The 12,806-nt window shown below is 44.3% G+C and overlaps 1 protein-coding gene across 4 annotated transcripts in view; it reads right to left on the reverse strand.

The window, feature by feature from the left end:
• KDM4B (lysine demethylase 4B) overlaps positions 1-12,806 on the reverse strand; it is a 354,261-nt gene that overhangs the window by 20,217 nt on the left and 321,238 nt on the right. The window lies entirely within an intron of this gene.

Below are 12,806 nucleotides of genomic sequence, written 5' to 3' on the forward strand. Positions count from 1 at the left end.
CCTCTTTTTGTCTTTGACAAACTCCATCAAAACTAAGGCCGGAACACTGTGCATGAGCCTTCATTTTTCATCTTATTATATCCTACCCTGCTGCTCTTGGTTTGCTCCCTGCAAGTAATGCTTCCTAAAACTGGCAGCTAAACACTAGGCCTCTTTGTACATACAGAAACAGGAAGTGACATCGGAGGGAGAGCCAAGACTAGCACAGGCAGCAGGTTGGAGATGCTACTCGTGCTGGCAAAGGTAAAGAGGTAGAGGGAATAAGGGAAGGTGCATGCGCACACCAGGGGGGTAGAGAAGAGGGCAGGGGGGTGCCACCGCCCTGGTGCCTCCTACCTGCGCTGTGCCACTGCACACAGCTTTGACATGTCCTAGTAAACACTAATAAGTAAATACTAATAAATTATAAATCATATACATCACAGCCAAGTTACAAAAAGAACAAATATGCTGGTTGTGATTCTTACACTTGGGATAGATGAGCAGACAATGAAAGATTAGGTTCTTACCTCTGCTAATCTTCTTTCTTGTAAATCCATACTCTATTCCTGGACAAGTGGGTTGTGTACCTATCCTCACCAGACAGGGAGTCATAAATATTCAGCGTCTTCAGCTCCTCTCCTCTCACCTCAGTACTACCTCCCAGAGAATAAGTTAGTAGAAAAGCAGACAGCAACATCTGGAAGGAAGAGGAAGGGAATGGGGAAACTCCCTGGCACATTAGTTTATTCTGCTCAGAACATGAACCTGAAACAATCATGAACAATTGCAAACAGATAATAAAAACAAGAGAACCTGAACAAAACAGGAGAGACAGCCTGCACCTATGAAAGGGGGGGAGGGGGCACTAAAACTAGAAACCCTAAGGAAAGGGCTGATCAGAAAGACAGCAATTCAGCTTACCAGTACTTGTCAAGGCAGATGATATCTGCAGTAATCAGCAGGTTCCAGTGCGGGTTCCAAGAATAGAGTGTGGATTTACACGAAAGAAGATTAGCAGAGATAAGAACCTAATCTTTCATTCTTGTACAATCCCACTCTATTCCTGGACAAGTGGGATGTAACAGAGCAGTCCCAAAGAATCAGGGTGGGGCAGATAAACCAGTCACCAAAACAGAGAAACAAAAATAAGTATCCTGTTTGGCTGCTACATCGATCCAGTAAAACCTGGTGAAGGTATGCAGAGAGGACCAGTTGGCCACCCAACAGATCTCCTCCATAGAGATCACTGACAACTCTGCCCAAGAAGAGGAAACGCTTCTGGTAGAATGAGCCCATACCGAGAGAGGGGACTTCTTCCCCTCTGCAACGTATGCAGAGGAAATGGATGCTTTGGAAGCTGGCCTGCCCCTGTGAGCAGGATCCACCAGGACGAACAGATGGTCAGAGACCTTGCAGTCACTCTTGACCTTCAGGTATCGCAACAAGATCCTGTGCACATCCAGGGACCCCAGAACCCGGTCCCGCTCTCTCGAACTGGAGGGTACAAAATTTGGAAGTCTAACCTCTTGGTTACCTACCTTAGGCAGGAAGGATGGAACCGTGTACAAGGAGCTGAGTCCATAATTCAGAGGAACAGATCTCAGCAAGACAGAACCTGAAGTTCAGAAACCCTGTGAGCTGAAGTAATGGCCACCAGGAAAACCGTCTTGATAGTAAGATCCAACAGAGAAGTGTGCTCCATCGGCTCATAAGGTGGACAAGGCAGAAACCGGAAAACGAGATTAAGATTCCATGTCAGACAAGGTGCCCGAAGAGGGGGCCGCAGCTGGAGTGTGCCTCTCAGGAATCGGACAATATCTGGATGATAAGCCAAGGAGCCCCTCAGGGGCTGCGGGCCAAGACAGGAGATACCGGCCAGCTGGACCCAAAGGGAAGCCACCGCCAGCCCTTTCACCAAACTGTCCTGAAGGAACTCCAGAATTCTGGAAATGGACTGGACTGAAGGATCTCTGTTCGCATCAGGCCTGATAACATCTCCAAGCCTTTGCATAAGCCACCAGAGTGGACTACTGCTTGCTGTAGAGAAGGGTAAACATCACTGCCAAAGAGTATCCTTTACTGACTAAGACCGTAAGACCAAAGTGGATCGGATCCTGGACAGCAATCGGACCTTGCGTGAGCAGACGAGGGTGACAAGGACCCCGGACCCTGTTGGAGATGAATCAGGTGGGCATCTTGGCCAATCAGGGGCAACAAGAATCACCCTGTGAGATGCAATCCGCCTCAGCAGGCAGCTGATAATGGGCCAAGGAGGGAAGTTCCAAGTTTCCAAGTTTATTAGTTTTTAATATCCCGATCATAAAACAAATATCTGACCGGTTAACAATAAAAATTTTAATATAGATTAGAAAGAAATAGTGGGTGTGTGTATGAATAATTAGGGTAAACATATATGACACTTACAGACAGACTAGACAGTGAGGGTAAGTTGGGAGGAGAAGAAAAGTTACATAATTGTTAGAGGAAAATGAGATAGAGGAATGGGAAAAAAACATGAAGGATGAGGGTGCATGGAAAAAGTGATGCATACTGAAGAAAGTTGGTTTCTTAGAGTATCTGATAAATTAAGGAAGACATACAGAAGACTCTCCTGCAGCCAGGCCTACACTAGCGCATCCAAGCCCTAGCTTCCCCATTTGTGCTGGCGGCTGATGAAGCAATCCGCTTTCCTGTTGATCGCAGCAGATGCCATGAGCTCTAATGTCGGAAGACCCCACTGATCTATGATGCAGTCGAATGCTTTCTGTGACAGGACCATTCCCTGGAATCCTGAGTCTGTTGGCTGATACTGTCCACCTGGACGTTGTCCACGCTGGCTACGTGAACCGTGGAGACTTCCAGATGATGGCGCTCCGCCCTGTGGAACAGCAGATGGGCCTTTACCCCCAGGGAGGCACTCTTGGTACCCCCCCTACCGACTGATATAAGCTATGGTCATGGCATTGTCAGAGAAGACCTGTACTGCTCAACCCTGAAGGCATTGTGCGAAGTGTAGCAGAGCCAGACGGATCACACAGACAACTGATGGACCATCTCCACTTGGTCAGAGACCACTACCATTGCATCGGACTGCAGTGACGAATCGCTTCCCAGCTGAAGAGGCTGACATCCATTGTCAGGATCACCCAGAGAGATATGTAGGGGAAGGCCCCAAGCCAGCATCCGGATACACAACCACCAGACCATACTGGCCTGAGCCTCCGCTGTCCAGGGGAGGCACACATGTGTATTGGGTCCCTCTGTGGACTCCAGCAGGAAATTAGCACATTTTTCAGCAGGCGCATAAGGGCCCTGGCTCAAAGGATCACATTGATCGTTGATACAATGGACCCCAAGACCTGAAGATATTACCAAGCTGTGGGAGTTGGAGCAGTCAGCAACTCCTTGATGACACTCCGAAGCTCCTTCTGGCATGCCAGAGGGAGGAACACCATGGTCACTCCTGTACGGAAGCAAACACCCAGATACTTCAGGTCCTGCATTGGCTCGAGGTGACTCTTTCGGAGGTTGATCACCCAGCCTAGCCGCTGTAGCACCTGAACAACCTGCTGAACTGCCCAAAGCCCCTCGGCTGCCAACGGAGCTCTGATGAGCCAATCATCGAGATATGGATTACAAGGACACCCAGAGAGAAAAAGATGGGCAGGAACCACAATCATCATCTTGGTGAGTGTCCTGGTTGTGGTCGACAACCCAAAGGGGGCACTGAGAACTGACAGTGCTTCTGAAGGACACAGAATTGCAGGAATTTCCAATGTTCCAGAAAGATCAGGATGTGGAGATATGCCTCTATCAGTTCCATGGACGCCAGAAACTCCCCTGGAGCTACTGACGCGATCACAGAGCATATAATTTCCATCTGTAAGCGCAGGCTTTCAGGGCAGCATTGACAGCCTTCAGAACCAGAATAGGGGTATTCAACTTCTTATTTTTACCAGAGAAACCAGATACATTTGTCATACAGAAGTGACAGTCTGTGAAGCGATCCTTCTGTTCTCGCCATATCATTGGGATAGCAAATGGCATTGACTTTTGAGTACCTTGGAGCCAAGCTCTAAGATCAATGGCACATCTTGCACAACAAATGTGAGGAGCCCATGGTTTGTTTTGATCACCAATCTTACAACCGAAGCACAGCTCATATGTTTTCTTAACAAGTCGCGTCATGGCGCGTCTTTGAGGATTAAGCATGTACTCGCCACAAATGTAGCAGAATGTATCACAGCTGTTGCAACATCGGCGAGACATTTATGCTGTCACAAATCATCCTATAGCAATTAATAATTAACTGGCTTACTAATTAACCTCCTTTTTACAAAAGCCTAGGAGCGGTTACCACTGCGGCTGGTGCTAAAAACCACGCTACACTTTTGTAAAAAGGGGGAGGAGTTACTTAGATAAAGAATACTAACAATACCTTGAAGCATCAAAATACACCCAAACTGAAAGACATATAATGAAGATTATCCCTGTATGCCGCTTTTATATAGCCTTTTCAGGCAGCATCCATCAAGCTCATGTACAAGCATGCCCACCAGGACAGATAGGGAAAAATGCTAAGTACCTGATTGTAAAACCGCTTAGATAATCTTAATAGGTGGTATATAAAAACCTAATAAACTTGAAACTTTAACTAAACATGGATGTTATGTAACCTGCCCTGAATGTGTGCCTGGACATATCCACACTATATCCAGCAAGGTATAACCTGAGCAATAGGCCTATATTAAGAATTAGGCTAAGAATTAATTGCATTAACCTGAAAGTATAATAAGAAATTGCAAAAATGTACTTTTTGTTAAAATGGTACACGATACGTAATTTTAAACGTGATTTTCGTGCTCAGCAGCCAAAAATTTGTAATATACACCCAAAAGTGTTGGAGAAGCAAAAACTTTGTTGTCCAGTGTTATTTTCAAATGTGGTATGGGTCCATACCACATTAACCCTGTGTGTTATATGGATTTATTATCTGTCTGCATTGGTTCTATTTATAAAGGTTTCAAATAAACTATTAAGCCAAGATCATTGTTTCCACATTTTTTTGTTTTCTACTGTTATGTGTGGACTCGACTGATGGATTCCCTTTGGTTTTTTACTTTGGACCTTTGTACAAGAGGTGAAATTCGTGCACATACCTTGTAGAGAGAGTCCAATGCTGTCCATATTCATGAGTTATCTCAGTAGGCTTAGCTAGAGGTGGAATGGCTGGAATTTCTCTTCCCTCTAGCGTGCCTTCACTCACACCACCAGTCCATGTTAAGGCAGTTGCTTCTTCCTGGAGACTCGGTAATCTCCGGAACACTGCAGCCAATACCAAAACTGTAAACTGCCAAGTTCCCAATATCCTCAGATCTTGCGGCTGCTGGGGGGGGGGAGGGGGAGGTTTATAGACCCCATGGGGCTGAGCAAAATCTTGCTCCTAAGGGCCGGTCTCCCTCACATTTGGCCCAGCTGGAATGCCTCAAAAAAAAGGTGAAGTAATGGCTGTGATTACTGCTTGCCACTTCAAAGTAAGCTCTGGCTGCCAGGCAGTAGCAGTCACCCTCTCCTTTTCAGCAAATGTCAGTTGCAAACCAAGCAGGAAATAACAAAATAGGCAGGAGCAAAAATCATGGCATTCTCACTGTTGCGCCATCTTGTCTTGTGCCTGGGTTATTTATATACATTAAAATGCCTTTAAAAAATTCAACAACTCTGCCCTGTCCTCCTTTAAAACCAGTATCCCCTGTAGTCCATACTATCTTCAAACATGAATAATGTCAACCTTCCTTAATTATCAAGGTCTTTAACAAGAGAAAATTGACTGTAAAATTTATGAACTAATGCTCCTCTGAGCACCCACTCAATTTTAAAAAGGCAGTTACTATAAAATATACTGGTACAAGACTGAGTACTGGGAGAGGAGGTAAAAGAAAACTTTATCTGTCTGTAAGCCTTGTTCAGCAAGCAGATAAGCCATACAGTAAACCAAGCATGGGAAACATGGTCCTAAGAGCGTAGATAATAAGGACATCTCATTATTAAACTGTCAATACCTAATTTTCTTAGCAGCAGGTAGCAGCCAGGCCTGATATACAATGTGCTCAATACGGTTTCAAAATAAATTATTAACACATTCTCACTTAAGTTCATTGAACGACAGAGAAAGTACATGTAATGCAAAATGAGAAAACAGTGGAAGACAAGGACAAAGATTAAGAGTGTGAAAACTAAACAGACACAAAGAGAATCACTGGTGCATTTCCCTGCATGTTTAGAGGAGCTGTTAGAGCTGGAGATGCTCTGCTCACAGCTCTCAGGGGAAAAGTCCAGCCACCATGCAACAGTGGCATCTACTGGCTGTCTCAACTGTACACCTGTATGCCCTCCTGGTTAGGGTTATCAGATTTTGTAATGCTGAAATCTGGCCATGTGGTCCTGCCCCCCCAGCCACAACCAGTTCTACCCAGCCCTCCCCCCAAATCTCTTCTCCTCAAACTGTGTCTGGAGGGCCTCCGAGCACGAGAGGTGTGATGTGATGAAGTCACACACATGCGCGCATGCTTGGAGGCCCTCCAGACACAGCCCAAAACTTGAAAGCTCGGATAAACTACTGAATTTTAAAAATCTGCCTGGAAACCTAGACAGTCTGCTAAAAAGAGGACATGTCTAGGTAAATTTGGATTTCTAGTAACCCCATTCCTGCTTTTCCTTTTGAAGAAACCGATATGTGCCATTCACAGGTCCATCACTGAAATAACTGACTGGCAGGCATTGGCGTCAGCTCTGTGGGTGCTAATATTCTTTCCAGCACTGCCCAGAAATCTAACCGATGTAGAGCTGTAGAGGAAAGCAGGAAGTAAGGCTGTGACTCTAAAGCTATTGCACCTGCCTGTCCCTACAGCCTATTGGTCAGATGTTCCTCAGCCAGCCAATAAGCTATAAAGGAGGCAGGACCAGTGGCTTAGGATCACCATTGGTCAGATACTCCTTACCCAGCCAAAAGACCACAGGGTAAAACAGGATGGAAGGCTGGTGTCTCCTAAGCTACCGATTCTGCCTTTTCATGCAGCTATTGCCTAAGGAAGGTCTGAGAAATGGACTCATATCAGGGAGCAGAGGAGTGCAGCAGTGTAGGTCAGAAAGGCTTCCTGTCTTTGGTCTACCATAGAGAGGGGAGAAGTGTTGAGGGAGGTGCTGCAAACTGAATGAGGGATTGATAAAGAAGCAGGGAAAGGAAAGAGTAGCACAGGCACTGATAGATTGTGAGAGGAAAAGAAGCTAAGGGAAGAAATATGGAATGTGAAAGGGAAAAGCAGCTGAAGTGAACATAAGCTGGGGGTGGGGACATGGGCTATGTTACAAAGAGGGTGAGAGATGGGCTGAAGAAAAGAAAAACATGAGGACAGGGAGAGGAACTGTGCAGGATTCAAAGTCAACCCTACTACTACTGCTACTATTTACCATTTCTATAGCGCTGACAGACATAAGCAGCACTGTACATCAACACATTTATGAGACGGTACCTGCTCAGTAAATTGTAAGCTTTACTAAACAGGGACCATCTCTTAAATGTTATAGAAATGTTAAATAGTAGTAGTAGTAGGGTTGATAGCAGAGATAGACTAAGAAAAGGGCTCTCAGAAGGGAAAGGATCAGGTTGGAGGGAAGAAGAGATGATTAGATTCTTACCTTGATAATCTTCTTTCCAGTAGATGGGTACAGTAGTCTGGACTATAGGTTTTATGTCCTTATTCGTGTGAAACTTGCAGAAGGCATCAAACAAATTCTTCAGCTCCATTTCCTTGTGTCACTGGGCAGTAGTGCTGCCCAATTTCCGATTCAAATCGATTCACCGATTCACTTTGGGTGAATCGATTCAATTCGATTTCTTAAATAAAAAAAAAAAATCGGACTCCTGATTTGGTGCCCTCCTCCCCATGCCTTCATGTAATTTTGCCTCAGTGCCCCCCTTTTGCACTGCCTACAATCCGGCTGATAGTTTTGGCACAGCCACTTACTCTCTCACACAGCTCATCACATGGTACTGTTCTCCTCCAATCATGTGCCTTCACGTCACATTCCCCTAGAATATCCTTGCTTTCTGTTTCCCGCAGCATCTTTTTACACTGCATACCTTATGCCCATTTGCGGCTCTATTTGGGTAAGTCCTATTTATTTATTCACTTTTTAGTCGATCTATATTTTCTCTTGTTTGGATCGTTTCTAGCATATCAGTTCTAACACTACTTCATTTTACATTTATATTTGTTGTTGGATTTCCTGCATGGTCCTTATTATCTTTCTAGCCTCTTTTGTGCATGCTGCGTCCTGCCTCCTTTCACATATCCACCGTTGTCAGTACATATCCTCATACTGTTTGTTAGGAGCGGCTTGTCACTTGAGTTCCTGTACACATGTTTGTGCTTTTACTCTCTTGTGGCGATGTCCTATATTATTGTGTTTCCTGCGCTCAGATTCTGTGCTACCTGGAGGCCAGATTAGGTTTAGACCATTTTTATTTAGATTTCCCATCATTTCACTCGGATCGCTCTAGCACACTGGTGCTTGTATCACATTATATGTGCAAGTTGATCTCTGCACGTCCCTCCGTGCTGTCATGTTTTTGCCCCTTTTCACTAATTCTCTCTTCACGTTTTTATAAGAGTTTATTTTATATTTTATTCTACATTAGTACTGTTGTTTTAAGCCATGCTATGCTGTATACTATAATTACGTTTTAATGTCATGGTATTTTATTTTTTTTGTTATATGATTGGTTTTCCATTTATCCGGTTTAAATTGGGTCCATTTTGGTAATCTCTTGCGCTTGAGGCTCCTCCTTTTATCACTTTGTGGTTATAGTAGAGCTTTTTGTGCTCCACTTTTTTGAGTCACCATTTTCTCACCTATTTTTTACTTTTATGACACCATATAGCTCTATTTTTTACTTTTTTATTTATTTTTCTACTTTTGTTTCCCTTTTTGATGTTATGCAACCTTGCACATGTTTTGGTTTTTTAGTTGTTTAGCTTTCTAAAGGCTAACCTAGCCTTTGAGGTTATCTCACATTTGTAAGATCACGTTATCATTTTGGTAGGTTAATTTTATCTTGTCTAATTCCTCATATAATCCTGCATGATTAGCAATCTTTTACCATGATATATCACACACACACTCTTGTGCTATCCTTGTGATTACAATATGTCAGATTTGAAATGTGTATCCTGCCAGAGCTGGTATTAGACCATGAACATGAGCTAGGATTTAACAGAGAGAGGAAAAGTGTTTTTTGTTTGTTTATTTTGTTTACACCACAGTGCCAGTGTGGGTAGGAGAGGGCAAAGTGGGTGAAGAGGCTACAAAATAAACCCACCAGGATATTTGGAAAAAAAAACACCCACTTAGGCAGGAAAATCAAATCGAAAAATTGATTCAATAGGCTGAATCGAATTGAAATTTTTTTTCCTGAATCAGGCAGCACTACTGGGCAGTGCCCTTCATCCTCAGTTTGTACCAAAGCAATGGATGACTTCTAAATAGGAGACAAGGAGGACATGGGGAACTCCCCAACAAAGTCAGTTTTGATCTGTTCTGCAATGAAAACAAGTCATGGAAACATACTGTACCAAGGTAGACCTTAACAACCCACCTACCTGAGGAAAGCAGAAAGGATCTGGGCCAAACACCCGAGCTCAGAAACCAAAGCCCACTGGAATAACATATCCATCACCTACAAAGCTGCCATCCTAGAAGCAAAAAAGACCTACTACTCTCGCCTCCTACAACTAGCCCCTTCTAGATCCAAACAATTGTTCACCCTCACAAACCAACTCTTCACCAGCGCCCAAAGAAAAAGTCACAACAACCAAACAGAACTTGATAGCGAGACTCTCTCGGACTTCTTCCAGTCCAAAGTACAAACCATCCGAGATAATCTTGACACCAACACCAAACCCACTCCTATTCAGCCCCAACCGATTCCAAATACCTTACCCTTCGCCGCTCTCTCCCAATTTCATACGGCCACTCATGCCGAGGTTCTCGAAACCCTGAGAGAACTCAAACCCTCCAACACCATCCTCGATCCCTGCCTATCCAGCCTCCTGCTGTCCACAGAAGACGCCATGGCAGAATCCATCCTCCCCATCATTAACACCTCTCTAACCACTGGGACTGTGCCCCTCAGCTGGAAGTCAGCTATTATCAAGCCCACTCTCAAAAAACCCACCCTTGATCCTAATGAACCCGGCAACTATCGCCCAGTCTCCAACCTCCCATTTGTCTCCAAACTCCTTGAACGAATTGTGCTCCACCGACTTCACCCTTTCATTGAAGAACAAGCTGCTCTATCCCCTGCCCAGTCCGGCTTCCAAAAAGGCCACAGCACAGAGTCAGTACTCCTTGATATCATTGATGACAGCTGGGCAATACTCGACAAAGGCAGTGATGCCCTACTAGTCCTACTTGACCTCAGCACTGCCTTTGACACAGTCAACCACCACCTCCTCACATCCAGACTCTATGACCTCGGAATCAAGGACACAGCCCTCCAATGGATCACCTCCTTCCTCCATCAAAGGACCCAGACTGTCCTACTAGGAACACACAAATCTCGCCCCAAGCCTATCAAATATGGTGTTCCTCAAGGCGCCCTTCTATCCCCCCTCCTATTCAACCTCTACATCAGGCCTGTCATTGATATAGCGCAGAAATATAGCATTAAAATCCACTCTTATGCAGATGACATTCAGCTGCTCCTCCCACTAGGCGAGAACCGATCATCCCAAATTACTAACCTCCAACATTGCCTCTCTGATATGAAAACTTGGATGTCAAAAAACAAACTTCAACTAAACGCCTCTAAAACAGAACTCTTATGGATACTAACGGCAACAGATCAGGTACGCAGCCTAGGAGTAACCTTAGATGGACACCTATCCCTATCTGCCCACATATCCCAAGTAATCTCCACCTCCTTCAACTGAAAAGGATCAAACCCTACATCTCCACACCTGACCTCGCCCAACTCCTCTACGCATATGTCCTCTCCAGAATGGATTACTGTAACTCCCTATTTAATGGACTAACCAAAAATAATCTCAAACGCCTCCAACGTGTCCAAAATGCAGCTATCCGCCTCCTACACAACCTCAACTACCATGATCCTGTCTTCCCAGCACTCCGCGCTGAACACTGGCTCCCAATTAGCCAGCGCTGTGCTTTCAAGGCCCTAGCAGTAGCCCACAAGAGAATTTATGCCACCACCCCCTCCTACATAAAATCCAAGCTTCCCATCTACACCCCCACTCGCACCCTCCGCTCAAAATCAGAAATACGCCTATGCATTCCCCCTGGAAGGTCTCTCCTCTCAGAAACTGCCCGCAAACGATCCTACAGCCACTTCATCCCACATCTCTGGAATCAACTCCCCCCCCCAACTCAGGCAACAGAACTCTTTATTGACATTCCATAAAATGGTAAAGACCCTCCTCTTCAACTAAAGGTCTCCCTCAGTCTACACCCCCCCCTTAAACCCCACCTCTCTCTTCTCTCCCCTGTTTAACTTCTCCCTAAATTTCAGTATAGTCCTCTCTTAGTCTGTACTCTGATAAATTGTTTGTACTCTGATAAATACTGCACAGTCTTGTATGTCCAAGCATCTAAACCTATTGTACATCTTATTTGTCTAACTACTCCCATTGTGTATGTTTACTTGTAGACCATTCTGAGCTACTGGGAGGACGGGATATAAATATAAATAAATAAATAAATAAATAAACGTATATACATTTCTTGCTTCTTATAAGCTTGTGATATAGAGCGCTATCATATCACTCTTCATTTTCTGTTAGATGGGCACCCTATGAGCATTTCATTACCACTTGGCTGCCTAAAAACCAGCATCTGAAAATCCATAATATAACTGAAACCTTAAGCAGGCATACTCTGACAGGGTGAGGCATACTCTGACAGAGTGAGGCATCCAGAGTACTTTACACATTTACTGGAAAGAAGAGTATCGAGGTAAGAACCTAATCATCCCTTCCAGTGCAAAGGGTACAGTAAACTAGACTATAGGGATGTATCAAAGCAGTCCCCTGAATCTAGGATGGAACACATAAGCCTGTATAAAGCACTAAGGACCCAAAAGTTGTGTCTTGTACTGCCACATCCTCTCTGTAAAATTTCATACAAGTATGAAGCATGGCCTATGTAACTGCCCTACAAATCTCTCGGGTGGTACCGCATGGGACTCCACCCATGACAAAGCCACATGTGGAATGTGCTTTCAATGAAATCAGAGGCTGTTCACCACTGTCAATGTATGTAAAAACAATAGCCATGTGAATCCATCTGCCTCCCCCTCCAACTGTGTACTCTTGCCTCCCCCTCCAATTGTGTACTCCTCTTTTTTTTGTATTCTTTACTTTTAAATTGTAGTTCTCCCAACTTTTCCCAATTGTTCCTGTCAGTCATGTGTTGTTAAGTGGATATCTGTTATTTTTGTCTCCCCTCCCCCCTTTTTTTTTAAAAAAAAAAATTTTGTAAAATGCTTAGAAATTATGATTTGCATTTAATCAAAAATTTAATAAACTTGAAACTTGGAAATAGTAGCCTTGGAGGCTGTCTTTACTAGGCAACTATGGCTTGTCAATATGAGGGGGTGCTGAAATACGGTGCGCAGAGATACTCCATCCTCTGTAAATCTGAGGACATGCTTCCTACATGAGAGAGCCTGAAGTTTCAGCCAATATCTACCAGAAAAACTGTCTTCATGGTGAGATCCATTAGTTTAACGGTGTCTGCTTTGCTACAAA

The sequence above is a fragment of the Geotrypetes seraphini genome, chromosome 8 (genome assembly GCF_902459505.1).
Source record: "Geotrypetes seraphini chromosome 8, aGeoSer1.1, whole genome shotgun sequence".
Taxonomy (NCBI): domain Eukaryota; kingdom Metazoa; phylum Chordata; class Amphibia; order Gymnophiona; family Dermophiidae; genus Geotrypetes; species Geotrypetes seraphini.